This window comes from Muntiacus reevesi, chromosome 6 (genome assembly GCF_963930625.1).
Source record: "Muntiacus reevesi chromosome 6, mMunRee1.1, whole genome shotgun sequence".
In the NCBI taxonomy this organism is placed as follows: domain Eukaryota; kingdom Metazoa; phylum Chordata; class Mammalia; order Artiodactyla; family Cervidae; genus Muntiacus; species Muntiacus reevesi.
This window is the reverse complement of record NC_089254.1, coordinates 75,010,352-75,025,286: the sequence shown is the minus strand read 5'-3', so window position 1 is coordinate 75,025,286 and position 14,935 is coordinate 75,010,352.

Genomic DNA, 14,935 nt, shown 5'->3' with positions numbered 1-14,935 from the left:
AGGGTTTCATATTTGGGTTCTTTTTGCATTTTAACCCTGGCTGTTGTTTTTTCATCTTTTCTGATTACTGATCATTTTAAATCATCTAATAAATTCTATGGCTTTTCTCACTGTAAAATTCACGCTCTCACCCTGAGATATAGAATATAATTGCAGGGGGTCACGAGCTCACTGAAATGCCCCCATAAACTCCCCAGCATCCTTGTGGGAAACAAAGACAAGTAGCCTCTAACAACCGAGAACTGGTCCAGCACTTAGAGCTGGTAGAGGCTTGCTGGCACTCACAGCTGGTCTGCATTATTCCCCCAGGGGACCCCAGCAGTCTCATCAATGTCTGCCAACATCAATGTCAGACAAGGTCACTTTGAGAACTTGATAAAGTGAAACAGAGCCAGGCTGCTCCATACTTTTGTCTAAGGACAGATTAAAAACCCAGTTCACTACGTAACCGACAAAATACTGCACATTCCCTCTTGGCAAATAGAAGTGACTTCACCAATTACTTTTTTATCAAGTACTATTTTCTCCTTGTTCCCCTTCTCTACAGGCAGGATTTATTAACACACTCAATCATAGAAACGACATTGCCTTCTATTTATTGTTTTTGTAACTTTGTTGAGATATAATTCATATACCACATACTCCACTTATTTAAAGTATATAATTCAATAGGTTTTGCATATTCAGAGTTGGGCAACCATGACAGAAATCCATTGTGGAACATTTTCAAATGTGTTCCATGGGCAGGAGGGGATTTATGGATCTAACTGATGTCACTCAGCAGGTCAGCAGGGTATCTGTGGGTCAGAAAGCTCCAAAGGACAGCAAGTCTCAGGGGGTTATAGCCCTGGGGCTTATTTGTGGTATGTGATTGATTTGTAGTATCAGATGTTGAGTGTAGTTTGGCAGAGTATACAAAGCAAGCAGACTCTAAGTGGCTAAAATTATGAACATATATTGAATATAATTGAACATGTAATAATTTTAGTTTGACACCAATGGGTTTTGAGCTAATCAGTCTCAACTTGCTGTGAAGAGTAACAATCCAGGGGCTCTCAAACAAAGGCCATCGTCTTCTCATTCACACAGAGCATCACATTGTTCTTTGAGTGGGGCCACACGTAGATCAGAACTCCATTAGAGATTCAGTCTGCAGTGAAAACAGTCTTTCTACAGGGGTTATAAGACATTAAAACTCGGTGGTTTTAGAGGCATCTCGTGTAGAGTTTTTGGCAACCTCTGATAACAAAATCTCAGCACACACACTTAAGGTTTTGAAACAAGACCTTCTCTTTTTACTGTAGAGAATTACACATTGATTGGAAAACAACTCTTGTTACTGGGATTTCTCAGAGGGCAGGACCATAGGACAGTAAGTGGCCTACCACAGAGCCAGAATTGCCCATCATGAGCTGTGTTAGACTCATCAGGTCATAAGGTCAAGTGGGCTCAACCACTACTTAGGTGTGGTATGTCTAAGAACGGAACAAACAGGGATGGGGAGAAAACACGAGTACTTAAATGAGCATGTGGCCCAGATTCTCAAGTTAATCACCACTGTTGCATTATTGGACTCTCCTCTTTAGCAATTATGACTGGAAGAAGAGGAAACCAACCAAGTTTGGTTCACAAATGGGTTGGTTAAGGATGTAGAAACAAGCTAAAAATGGAATATCCTGAAATATGGCCAGACTCAGGTAATGATCTTGAAAGTCTGTGGTGAGGCTAAATCCTCTTTAAAAAAAAAAATGTATTTATTTATTTGGCTATACTTGGTTTTAGTTGCAGCACACGGCTGTGACATATGGGATCTAGTGCCCTGATCAGGGATCAAACCCGCGCCCCTTGCACTGGGAGTGTAGAGTCTTAGCCACTGGACCACCAGGGAAGTCCTTGAAGCTAAATCCTCCTGACCGGCAGAGCTTGGGTAATGCACGTGTTCATTCACACTGTGGGGATGGAAAGTGATCTGAGGTGAGAGTATACACAGACTCACGGGGAGTAGTGAATGGTTTGGCTATTGGCCATGGCCTTGAAAAACAAGCATTAAAAGGTCAGGAATAAGGAGGTCTGTGAAAGAGGCATGTGCATAAGCCCACGGAGCAGGCACCCCACATGAAGATTTTGCATCACGTTTTAATTTAATACCCACCAGAAAGCAGTCACCACAAGAGAGCCAGTAGACAACTAGTTAGAATGACCATAAGACTTGACAACAGCCAGCTCCTGTCCCTGGCTTGATCTGGAGCAATGAACTTATGACCGGCACATTCAGAACCAGCTTATGCATGGGTCCCACAGCCAGGTTCTCACCCACCAAAGATGATTAACTACTGCCGCTGTCATACTTCCAATCTGCCAGCAATAGATACCAATGCTGAGCCATCCAATACGGCATAATTTCTCAAATGCCTACTTAGTGACAGATTGATTACACGAGACCATTTCCATCCTTGAAGGGGTAGAGAGGCATCTTGACTGAATAGGTAGACATTCTATGTACCGGCTGGTCTTTCTTGCTTGCAGTATCTCAGTCAACATCACTGTTCAAAGGCTTACAGAGTATTTGTTCCATCAACATGAAACTCCACATAACGTGGCTTTGAGCCAAGGAGGTATGACAAAGGAGCTGTATCAGAAGGTAACAGGACCTGTGGTCTTATGACCTATCACACCACCAGAAGCCGCCAGTCTGAAAGATCAAGGAAATGATCAGCTTTAGCATTACCTTCGAGATGATGCTCTGTGAGAATGGAACACGTCCTTCATATGAACTGTACACACTCAACATAAATGACATGTTCTGACCTTGACAAGTAAAATACAGAGTCCAAGAACCAAGAGATTAAAATAGACATTGTCTTGCTTACCATATTCCAAAAGATCCACTTGCAGAAACTTTGCTTTCTGTCTCTGAAACTCTTGACTCTACAATAAGTAGAAATCCTGATTCCCAGAAGAGAATCATGAGGAACATTGGAAGGATCCCATTTAAATTTGAGTTATATCTGAAGTCTGATAACTTTAAACTCCTTGTTCAAGAGCATTTCCTAGTGAATGTGAAGTGAAGTGCTAGTCACTCAGTTGTGTCCAGCTCTTTGTGACCCCAGGCTCCTCTGTCCATGGAATTCTCCAGGCAAGAATACTGGAGTGGGTAGCCATTCCCTTCTCCAGGGCATCTTCCCGGCCCAGGGATTGAACTCGGGTCTCCTGTATTGCAGATGGATTCTTTACCATCTGATCCACCATGGAAATCCCACCTAGTAAGCATTTGCTATGAAAAGCTCAGAGTTTTGGAGTTTGTTTTCTGGGAAACTCACCCTAAGACAAGTGGGTAAAAGAATATCCGGAAAAGAGATGATCAAGTCCACCTACCTGGACTATCACATTTTCATGGAAAGAAACTGAAATTCAGAAAAAGTAAAAGATTTACATTAATCTACAAGGTTAGTGATTTCAAAGAGGGTAAACTAGGACCCCAGTTTCATGGCTCTTTTCTCTCTTATTTTTGTGGGTTCTAACACTATTTCCACTAACTACTTGCTATGTGATCTTGAGCAAATTACTAAACCTCTCTGTGGCTCACTCTGTTCGTATGCAAAATGGAATCTAGTAGCTATCTCTCAGTGTGTTGGAAGACATAAAATGAGATAGTGCACTTGGAGTCTTTTGCAGAGCAAATATCTTAACATATAATATCAAAGACACAGGACTCCCTGAATACAGAGCTACTATTTTAATTATGAAATGCCTTGATTTCTGGGCTTCCCAGTTGGTGCTAGTGGGAAGGAACCTGCCTGCCAATGTAGGAGATGTAAGAGACGCAGGTTCAATTGCTGGGTCAGGAAGATCCTCTGGAGGAGGGCATGGCAACCCACTCCAATATTTTTCCCTGGAGAATTCCATAGACAGAGGAGCCCGAGGGCTTCAGTCCATAGGGTCGCAAAGAATCAGACATGACTGAAGCAACTTAGGAGACAGGTAGGCCTTGATTTATATTAGCTTTGCCTTCATAGCACCATCCTATCTCTTGTCCTTCTGCCTCCAAGCACAGCTTCTGTACTTGGCTCTGCTCCATAGAGCAGAGAGAGAAATCAGAGAAAGGACTAAACACCTGGGAATTCCTACCCCTGGTTCCTCGGGGTCGGGGAGTCAGGGCATGGTGACAGAACATCCTGGGGTATAGGATGGGATGTCTGTGGACATGGCTGTGTTTCACTGGCGGTGGGCACTGCCTCTTCAGGTCCTGTGGGAAATTCGCTCTGCATGCCTATCCCAAGTCCACAGGTCAGAGAGAATGTTTGACGTTGGAGGAGGTGACCAAACACGGCCAGGATTTCATTTCAGGTGAAGGGAATCCAAGAAGGAATGGCGATACAGGCAAACAAATCATTTGTTGTTGTTTAATCGCTCAGTCGTGTCTGACTCTCTGCCACCCCATGGACTGTAGCCCACCAGGCTCCTCTGTTCATGGGATTTCCCAATCAAGAATACTGGAGTGGGTTGCCATTTCCTTCTCCAGATTTCCTGACCCAGGGATCGAACCCATGTCACCTGTGTCTCCAGCACTGTCAGGCAGATTCTTTACCACTCAGCCACCAGGGAAGCCCCAAATAAGTCATAAACACCTCCAAAACTCTGAACCATAATGACCACATCCACCTTGTTCCACACACGTAATCCAGAAGGAGAAGCATGAGAAAAGGAAGCCATTGCGTCTTTGACTCCAAAACAATGCATTCTATGCACTGGAAAGGAGTCTGGATCCCAAATCACTTGGCAGGGGGCGGGGGTGGGGGGAGGGGCTATCAAAAAAGTAGATTCCTAGTGCCAGCAATTTGGATGAGACAGGACCCAGGAATTTGGTTTTCTGTTCAAGAAACAACTCAGAAGATTTTGATGCAAATGATCTTTGAGGTACCCTTTGGTAAGCATTGATTTCCTGTCTCTTGGAGCCAAACCAGCAGAAGCTGACAGAGGAGGTGCCTCCAGCTCAACCACAAACAGGGTTTAAGTCAGCGTCATTCCCTTTCTGCGCTACTCCTGCCTTCTGTCTAACATGGTAGCCATGAGCCAAGGCAGCCATGGGGCATGTGAAATGTTGCTGGTCCAAACTGAGATGTGCTGCAAATATAGCATAGACGTGATTTTTTGTTGCTATTGTTCTCTAGTCGCTCAGTGGTATCTGACTCTTTGCAACCCCAGGGACTGTAGCCTCCAAGTTACAGTAACCTCTCTACGCATGGAATTCTCCAGGCGAGACTACTGGAGTGGGTAGCCCTTCCCTTCTCCAGGGGGTCTTCCCAACCCAGGGATCAAATCTGGGTCTTCCACGTTATAGGCAGATTTTTTACCATCTGAACCACCAGGGAAGTCCATGGTGTATTGGTCAGCTCTCTGGACTCTGAATCCAGTGATCTGAGTTTAAATCCAGATGGAACTCGAGAGAGACTTGATACAAACAGAAAAATGTAAAAGACTTTAGTAATAATTTTGGACCTTGACCACATGTTGAACTGAGAATTTTAGATTAACAAGGTTAAATAAAATTATGATAAAAAACAATTTCACTTTTTAAAAAACTTTTTCCAGTCAGCTACTAGAAAATTTGAAACTACATTTGTGGCTTGCAGTCTATTTCTATTGGACAGTCTAGGCAATAACACTTCCCCCTTGTCCCCACACCTACCGCTGTCCCCAACTGATGACGTCCCTTTGGAACCCTAATAACTCCCCCTTATTGCTTCTTGTGTGCTAGACACCACGCTAAACGCTTCCCATGTTATCTCATTTAATGAGACAGGCATCAGCATCTCCAGTCCTCAGATGAAGGGGCCCCACGACCAGCCTGCCCAAAGCCTACAGTGACCTCCTGTCACCTATGCGCTGCACCAGCCACTGGCTCTGTTTCCCTTACACCTCTCACTTCCTAGCACAGTGGTACACGGAGTGCAGGACTTAGTGGACTGAGTAAAAAGAAATAATGAAACTAAAGGAACTTGCTAAAAGAACTGTGTGACTCTCTGGGTCACGCCGCTACTCCATGGCAATGTTACCCATCTGGGTTCTTGGGCTTTTTAATCAACAGAAATTGATAAGAGGCTAGATGAGAGATTCAGGTAAGGCTTTACTGGGACTCATGTTGCAGCATGAGGGAGCAAAAACAAGAAACACGTGTCCCTGCTCGCTCCCTGAGGCCAGGGGTGGGGGTGGGGTTGAGCTGATCCTTTAAATGGGGTGAGGATGGGGCTGATGGGTGGGTGAGGCTGGAGGGATGATTTGGGTGGTCTGCCCACCTCCTTGGTGTTTGGGGATCTCTCACACAGTATCCTGCTTTTGCTCTGGAATCTTAGAAGTAGAAGTTTGGTTTTGGTCTTTTTGTATCTTGTTCATAATTTGCCCCCAACTATGCATGCCTACAGTTATTTTTAGTCCCTTATAGTTTCTTTATATTCTGCTGCTCAGGGAGATAGATGTTTGTTCAGGTGCAAGCCCTCCAGGAAAGGGTCCCAGGTCCTAGCCTGTGTCAGCACCGCTAGATTCAAATCGGATCTGTCTGTAAAGCATATGCTTTTTAACCCTTACACAGACCACCTGGTCTGCAGTGCAAAGGGGTGTGTGGTGAGGAGACCAGACTTCTACACTTTTTCTGTGATTTTTTTTTTTTTAATCTCTGTGGGGTTGTGCGGCCAACAAGTGTGCAAATAAGATGAGAAAGACTGAAATCGATTCTCCTTATTGACTGCTGGGAAGAACACCTGCAAGAAACCAGAAGACCTGCGAAGACGGAATTTGGGATTGTTCAGGCAAGAATACTTCCCTTCCTGGCCTTTGGAGACAGACTACCTGCAATAAACACTGCGGACACCAGGGGGCGATGTGTGACCGCCGTTTCTCACCGGGCTCCCTTCTCAGCGTCTCAACGCTGAGCTCAGCACCCGCCCTCCCCTGCAAGTAAAAGGTCTCCGTTTCGCTGGTTTTAAGTCGTGACCTTCGCCGCCTCTCTTGTCAGAATTTCCCCTGAGTGATAAAACTGAACTTAGTGACAAAAAGCCCACGACCGCTGCAGTCTAGTGCATTCTCAGTGTCGGGAAATTGTTTCCTTGGCTGCTCAGAGGACTCCGAGAAGGATGTAAAGGCAGAGAGTCACAGATGGTTAATCATCAACTGGCGAGGGGAGGCTGAACATTGTTCTGAAAGCCCTGGGGCCTTTCTGGGGACAGTCTACTATGTTTCTTTTCTGTCTTTCTCCTTCCTTTCATCTACAAGTAAGTCGCTTCTGTTTTGAGACATGAACCAAGGGCCATCGGAGATGAACCTTGAGTATGAGATGCCCGCACACAGGAGCCCCGACTCCCTGACCTCTCGGGCGTTTGCACACGATGCGCCTTGGCCCTCGGCATGGCCTCGCAGAGCTCACCATCCTCAGCCATCCGCACCATGGACTCCCTTCCCTGACGCCCCGTGTCTGTCTCACCCAGACCGCCTGGGACCTTGTTCTGCCTGCTCTCATCTCCTCTCTCTGGTCCTTGCTCCACTCACCTGGGAATCCAGCTCACTCTGCACATTCAGGCTTAACTCAAGAGGCTGTCCTCTCTGAGTCTGTAACCCTCTCCTTGGTCTGTTGTCCTTGGGGAGGCAGCCCAGGGAACCGGCGGAGGCGTGAGCCCTGCCTTCACCCTCGTGGAGCACCTGCTCTAACTATGTGAGAACAGTAGGGAGCCTTGGGCACTAGCCTTACTCTCTCTTACTTTCTGCCCTTTAAGTCCTTTAATTTCCTCATCTGTGGGCTTCCTCTAAGGCACATGTGCTGGTCGCCATAACCTGTGGTCCTCACCATGACCGGCACCTGTTCTTGCCTTTTGAAGGGCAGAGTTGCCATCAGGTGTTCAGATTTCACTTACATCCATGATACAAAAAATTACCCGGACATGAATACAGGGGTCACAGTTTAAACAGTGCTGGGAGTAAGGGGAAGCGGACCTTGTTAAACGGGTTGGGGTACGTGAACTAGACAGAAAACACCCTTTGTTTGATCCTTACAAACCATCTGCTAGATAATGAGCACCCCCATTTTACAGATTTGGAAACAGAGGCTCACAGGAGGCTAAATAACTCGCAGAGTCCCTTGCTCTCCATTGCAATTCAAACTTGTAGCCGTTGTTCCAAAGTTCACACCCACCTTGCTGTAGCTTGTAGCTCCCCACAAACGTGCTCACACCCCGTTTTACAGAGGGCATCATGTTTATGCCTTCCAAAAACGAAGCCACAGCTCTAAAAAGAAAGGAAACCATAAATGGACAAGGACATTCGGAGAAATGCTGGATTTGATCCCTCCAGGGACATGGGCAAACAGATCAATAGAGAGGCTGAGATTTGTCCTGGTTCATGTGACTGGATGGTCTCTTCAGATTGTGCGCAGTGTGGTCAGCAGTGGGGTGCTGTTGCCACGTCACCTCCACTTCTCCATCCAAGCAGTCCAGGCAGCCCTCCTCCTATATTTAGCAAACAACAAAGACAGTGTCTTTGGTTCTGATGATCGGGAGCCATGGCAGCAGCAGGAGAGATGTCTCTCTAAATAAGTTATTTTAATTTGCTTTTTTAATTGAAGCATAGCTGATTTACAATGTGGTATTAGTTTCGGGTGTATTGCAAAGTGATTCAGATATGTATATTCTCTTTTTATGACTCTTATCCCTTGTAAGTTAGTACCAAAGATTGAATACAGTTCCTTGTGCTATACCGTAGGTCCTTGCTGGGGATCTGCTTTATACTAAATCAATATCATATTGATTCTAAAACTGAGAATCCCAAGCACTTTTGAACGAAGATCCCCATTTCCAGAGATACTGATTTTCACCTAATCTTCAATCCTTACATTGTACTTTCTAAGAGGGAAACATTCCTGTGTGTTGGGCCCACTTATCCTTTTCCTATTAGCTCGGAGGTCAGCTGTGGAGGTAGGCTTGATGGCTCCAAACGGGGGAGGGAGAAACGGGTGCAATTCTTGATGCCACCACGGGGTGGCAGTAGCAGCACGGGATGGAAGGGCTGGGACATTCCAGCTATGCTCCCCGAGAAGACACTATATAACGCCCTTCAGGTTGGCTGTGCCCTTTGGGGAGGTTGGGGGGCGGGTCTCCGAATATGTGGCGAAGGGAGTGCACAGAGATCGAGAAACGTGGTGGTCAAGTTTTAGAATTTGTGTCTGACTAAGGCACAGACTGACCCTCTTGAGAGTCCCTTGGACTGCAAGGAGATCAAACCAGTCAGTCCTAAAGGAAATCAACCCTGAATGTTCATTGGAAAGACTGGTGCTAAAGCTGAAGTTTTGGCCACCTTTTGCAAAGAGGTGATTCATTGGAAAAGACCTTGATGCTGGGAAAGATTGAAGGCAAAAGGAGGCGGGTGGCAGAGGATGAGAGGGTTAGATAGCATCACTGAGCAAATTCTGGTAGATAGTGAAGGCCAGGGAAGCCTGGCATGTGCCACGGTCTGTGGGGTCACAAAGAGTCAGATGCAACTTAGTGACTGAACAGCAACTGATACACCTCACCTCTTTTCTCTCATGGACATGGGGAGCTAGACATAGCAGTAGAGGATCAGGAATTTTTCTCTTGCTGTTTTGTTGCAACAGACCTCGTCACTGTCCCTAAAGTCCCTAAGTCCAGCCTGTTCCCCTTGTATGTGGGGCTTCCTCATTCCCAAACAGGACTTCTAGACTGAGTACCACTGACTTCCTCTGCCTGCTTCCTCTTTTTCTGTGTGGTCTCCTGGAAGCACGCCTCCCAGCTTATCTGCTACCTCCCTTCAGGTCTGATCCTCAGGACCAAGCCCATGTTCTTTCACCCAGTGTCTTGGCTCCGAGTCTTTGCTCTTATCAATCCCCTATGCCCACCCCCATTTCTGGCCAGACTTGTCTGTTTGCTGTCCCTACCCACGGGGTCCCCTACCCATCTCACATCGATTCCAAAACTTCCTCCACCACCTCTTCATCTTCTGAAAGGACACCTCTGCATCCCACCCTCACTTGTACCCTTGGAACCATCCCCCGACACCTGGAATATTAACACACAGCTTGCCTGGTGCCGCAGGCATCCTAGAGGACTTGGCTCGCCTGCTTCTCACTGACTCAGGGGGCTCAGCCCCATACCTTCTTGTTCCAAGGGTGAGGATACTAAGGCACAGTGATGTCCACATGCCAAAGTTCCCGCAGCTAACATAGGCAGTGGGGACCACAAATGCCCACCTCCGAGCAAACTGACACACTCCCTGCCTCTAAATTCAGTGCTCCTCTCTGACTGTCACTCGTCTGGATTCCCCCCAACAGGAAGCATGGAGATGAGGCTTAAAATGCCCGTTCTGCACTTGCGGACTGAATGGGAATTTCACCTCTCTTCCTTTCTTTGTTTTTAAAATGGTGGAGAGAATAATAGGGTTATTGTGAAGATTCAAGATTCTTTTTTTAAAGTGTCAGGTTTGTCATAGAGTCTGTGAATGTAGTAGTTATCCGTCAGTTTTGCTGAATGCCCCTAGCCAGGAACTCCAGAAACACAAAGAAATGCAGCTTTTTGTGAGGTTTCTAAATAAACACTGTAACTCAGGGTCCTGCTATTGGAGGGATTAAAACTTTGGAGAACTGAAGGATGAAAACATACTAGGAAATGTCAGATAAGACCCCTTCATGGCAATACCCTGTCCCCACCCATGAAGCAAGTCCCTTAGATGTCCCATCAGGAACAGGTGGAAGGAGTTGGGTTCTCATTTCCAGAGAAATGAGAGGGACCAGTTGGCAGCCCCTCCCCACCCAAGCCGTGCACAGGGAATGTTTCCAATAGTTCTCATTCAATGATTACATCCTTCACCCTTGGCAAAGACAAACACAGCTTCTTACCTGGCTGAGTAGTTCCTAGACCCTCCTCAGGAATTTCTGAACTATGACTGAGAACAAATCAGTCATTTCAGGTGATAGGAGCTTTGAACTAAGAACCTGGATGCCGTGAGCCATGGTCTTCTCCTAGCCATCATCAGAGCCAGTCCGCTGGGAAAGATACATGAAAATGGTACAAATGAATTTATTTACAAGGTAGAAATAAAGTCACAGATGTTTAAAAAAAAAAAAAAAACTTATGGTTACCAGGGAAAGCGGGGAATGGGGAGGAAGGGATAAATTGGGAGACTGGTATTAACATATACACACTATTATATTTGACTTAGACAACTAATAAGGACACACTGTATGGCACAGGGAACTCTACTCAATACTCTGTCATTACCTATATGGGAAAAGAACCTAAAAAAGCGTGGATATACGTATATGTATAACTGATTCACTTTACTGTACAGCAGAACCTATTGCAACTTTGTAAGTCACCTATATTTTTAATAAAAGTTCTTTTAAAAAAGAAAAGCAGAAAATGAAGATGGGGAGTGAGAGTTTACATCCATTTTAGCAACACTCAAGCTCTTAGAACCAGTCTTCCTGAGAGAGGACACATTCTCATCATGGATCCCCTGTCATCAGCGCACCACCCATACGGCCACCTGGGATTGGTCACTGTCCCCTGATACTCCATGGACCTATCTGAGGCCCCAGAATGTTGTAACCAAGGGTTTTTGGACACTGGTGGCCTTGCCACAGCCCCTGGGTCCCACCACCCCAATTTGATCATCAGGAGAAAGGAAACCCCTTCCCTGACATCTCCCACATGAAGGACAGAGATACAGAAGGCGCTGATGATGCTGCTGCCCTAAGGAGAAGTGTTCTGCAGGCCCCGAGGTTAGGGGTGGAGCCTCTCTCTGAATAGCCTGGAGCCCACTGATTCCTGGAGCCCCCAGTCTGGATGGATCAGGTCACCCCAGACCACCTGACCCCCAACCGCTGCTGTGATTGGGAGGGGAGAGGAAACACAGCCCTCCCCACCTTACAAGCCTCGGGCACCCTCTCCAGGCCTCCCTGCAGTCCCCTGAGGCCCATGAAACCCTTTATCCTTGAGCTTCACTTGTTCTGGGCCCTTGAGCACCCAGCTTCACCCAGAAGCTCTCCTAAGACCCTGAGCCCTTAGATTGGGAAGGCCTCTGGTTTTACAATACATGTCATCCCCTCCTGGAAGGATCACATGCTTTTCCTTCCTTCCTTCTGGACCATGAGGTCCATAAGATAAGGGTTATCTTTTGCTCTCTTTTGGACACATAGATAGCAGTAAGTATTCAGTAAACACTGGCCTTGACTCTGGGTGGCTAGTTCTGGAAGTCCCCAGGTCTCTGCTTCTCTGTTCCGATGCCCTGGGTGGAGTGCAGTGAACCCAAGCCTGGCAATGAGCCAACAGCTCCTGAGGATTAGCAAGTGGGCCTGAGGGCCACCTTGGGGCAGTTGTTGGTTAACACGCGGATACCACACATGATTCCAAGTAAAGAATGCAGTGGGGGGGTCAAGGAGGGGACAAGGATGAGGGATGAGGTGGGGGCAGGTGACACTGAAATGCACAAGGAAGCACGGGACGCTGGCTGGAATGTGAGTGAGACGTGGATGGGCAACTCTCTGGAGAGCCTATCCGCAGATCCTGTTAAAAGTGACTCCATCAGAAAAGTCCCTCATCACGTACTAAAGTTCCACACCCCCAGACATCCCTCCCCTGGGCCTCATCAGCACCTCTGGTCCTCTGCAGGAGGCTTAAAACTCCAGCCAGAAGGCAACGTGGAGGGTTCAGGAGCATCCAACACGCTGTCCCTTGGGACCCTCCGGCTGTCTGCTTTTCCTGGAAACCTTGGCCGCTGGGTCCTCACATCCATTTTCCTCCACCACCGCCACACCCAGGGCTGCAGATCCCTGCCCTGCAGGAACCTTTGGAAGCCCATGTAGGGTGGTGCGTGTGACAGTGAACACAGCTCAGGCAGCATGGGCGAAACTGTAGGTGACTGCTTCCAGCTGCTGAGATGATGCGGTCCTTGGCCATCAGCGCATCCCTAGCCTTTCTTACTGATGCTTCTGCAGCCAACACCTGCACAGCCAATCAGTTCTTGCCCTGTGGTTTCACACATGCACCCATGGCCTGCTGGAGGTTCTGAAAGATTAGTACACAGGAAATGCAGTGAGCATTTTCCAATCCTTGTGTGCTATAGGGTCTGAATAAGTAAAGAGGCATGAACATTGCAACTTTTTGTCTACCTCTTCTGTATCTTACGCTGAGTGCAAAAATCTACTTACAGATACACAAGCTCAAAGAAAGAAAGGAAGTGGCTAGCCTGCAGTTAAGCAGTAGGAGGGCCTCAGCATGGAAACAATGGTCCCATCTCCTGACCCCACCCCCTATCACTGGTCTTTCCATTCCCTGGCCCAATCCACATGTTTTAATAGAATTTTTAATGACATGGAAAAATGCTCATAGTGAAATATTATCTGTATAAGGAGGAACCAAAATTATGTCACAAAAAGTTAACAGCAGTTATTTCTGGGTGGCTGAACGACAGCTGACTTTTTTTTTTTCCTTCTAATTTTTTCTATTTTCCACACAGCATATCTCTTCATTTTATAAAAAGAAAACAAGTGTTATTGGAAACAAATGCATCACCTAAAAGCCTGGGAGTAGACACACAAAAATAACCAAAGTGACTGTCTTTACAAAACCAGGATATGTTTCTAATCTCTAGACTGACCACTGGGTCATATTCTTGAACTCTATAGAAGGTAATTTATCTTAAATTCTAAATACTCGAAGCATCCAAAGAACAAAGAGTGATAAAATAAGTGCGAAGACATGACCCTCTGCTTTCAAAACTACTGCAGAGAAATAGGTGAAGATGAAGTTGGAACAGTGTTTGGAGAGGCTCCATGGGGATGGTCTCTGAGCTCTGATCTCACCGCAGTATAAGGAGGTATGGCTCCTGTTGCCCTGCTGTGATGGAGAGCAGAGATAGTCAGGAACCTACTATACCTTGGATGTTTGGGTAAAATACCAGCTTCTGTATTTGCTTCTTTGGACTTGATTCCTGTGAGGCTGGTCTGAATGGAAACCTCTTTTTAGTGTTCAATTCTCACCTCTGAAAACCCTGACTGAGGTGCGCATGTCTTCTGCTTTGTGAGTCAAGCGTTGACAAGCAGGCAGGCTGGTTGGTGAGTAAGGGCCTAAGACCCCTGGCTTTGGGGGGCCTTCATCTTCCTGTATATCACGGATCTCCTTTATCTGCATCCAATCATGTGGAATGATTGCCCCAGTGAAGAAAAAGATGACCACAAAGATAAACATATTCATTGAATGCTGCTGGCTCCTGCATATGCCAAGCATGTTCTATCCACTATATGAAGCCCTGCTCAGGACAACTCTGAGGCAGACATAAATACAACTCTGGGGTAAACATAAATAACTAAGCCACATCTGTAGATGAGACCACTGATGCTCAGAGAATCACATCTCACTAGTGAGGAGGTGCTGGCACTGTGCCCCCATGCCAGCCGAAGGGGCTACCTCTTCTCAGTTGAATTGGGACCTCCTGCCTTTCTTTCCTCCTGGGTTTTCCTAGGAGAAGCTCTCTGTTATGAACCCAGGGACTGTAGCCTGCCAGGCTCTTATGTCCATGTTGATTCCCCAGGTCAGAATACTGGAGTGGGTAGCCATTCCCTTCTCCAGGATATCTTCCCAACCCAGGGATCAAACCTGGGTCTCCTGTATTGCAGGCAAATTCTTTACTGTCTGAGCCACCAGGGAAGCCCAAATGAAGATTTGGGGGAGATTTAAGTCCTTGGAATTCCCCAGTGATAGCAATGCTTTTGCTATTCAGGAGCCCCTAGGGTCACACCTGAGTTTATGTTCTTGAGGTAATTCTTGGTGGCCCCAAAATGACTTCAGGGCTGAGAGCTGGTCACCAGAGGAACCAAAGATGAGATTAGAGGGGAAGACTTTGAACCAGCCTGACTTCTGGGGAGTAGATGGCGCTG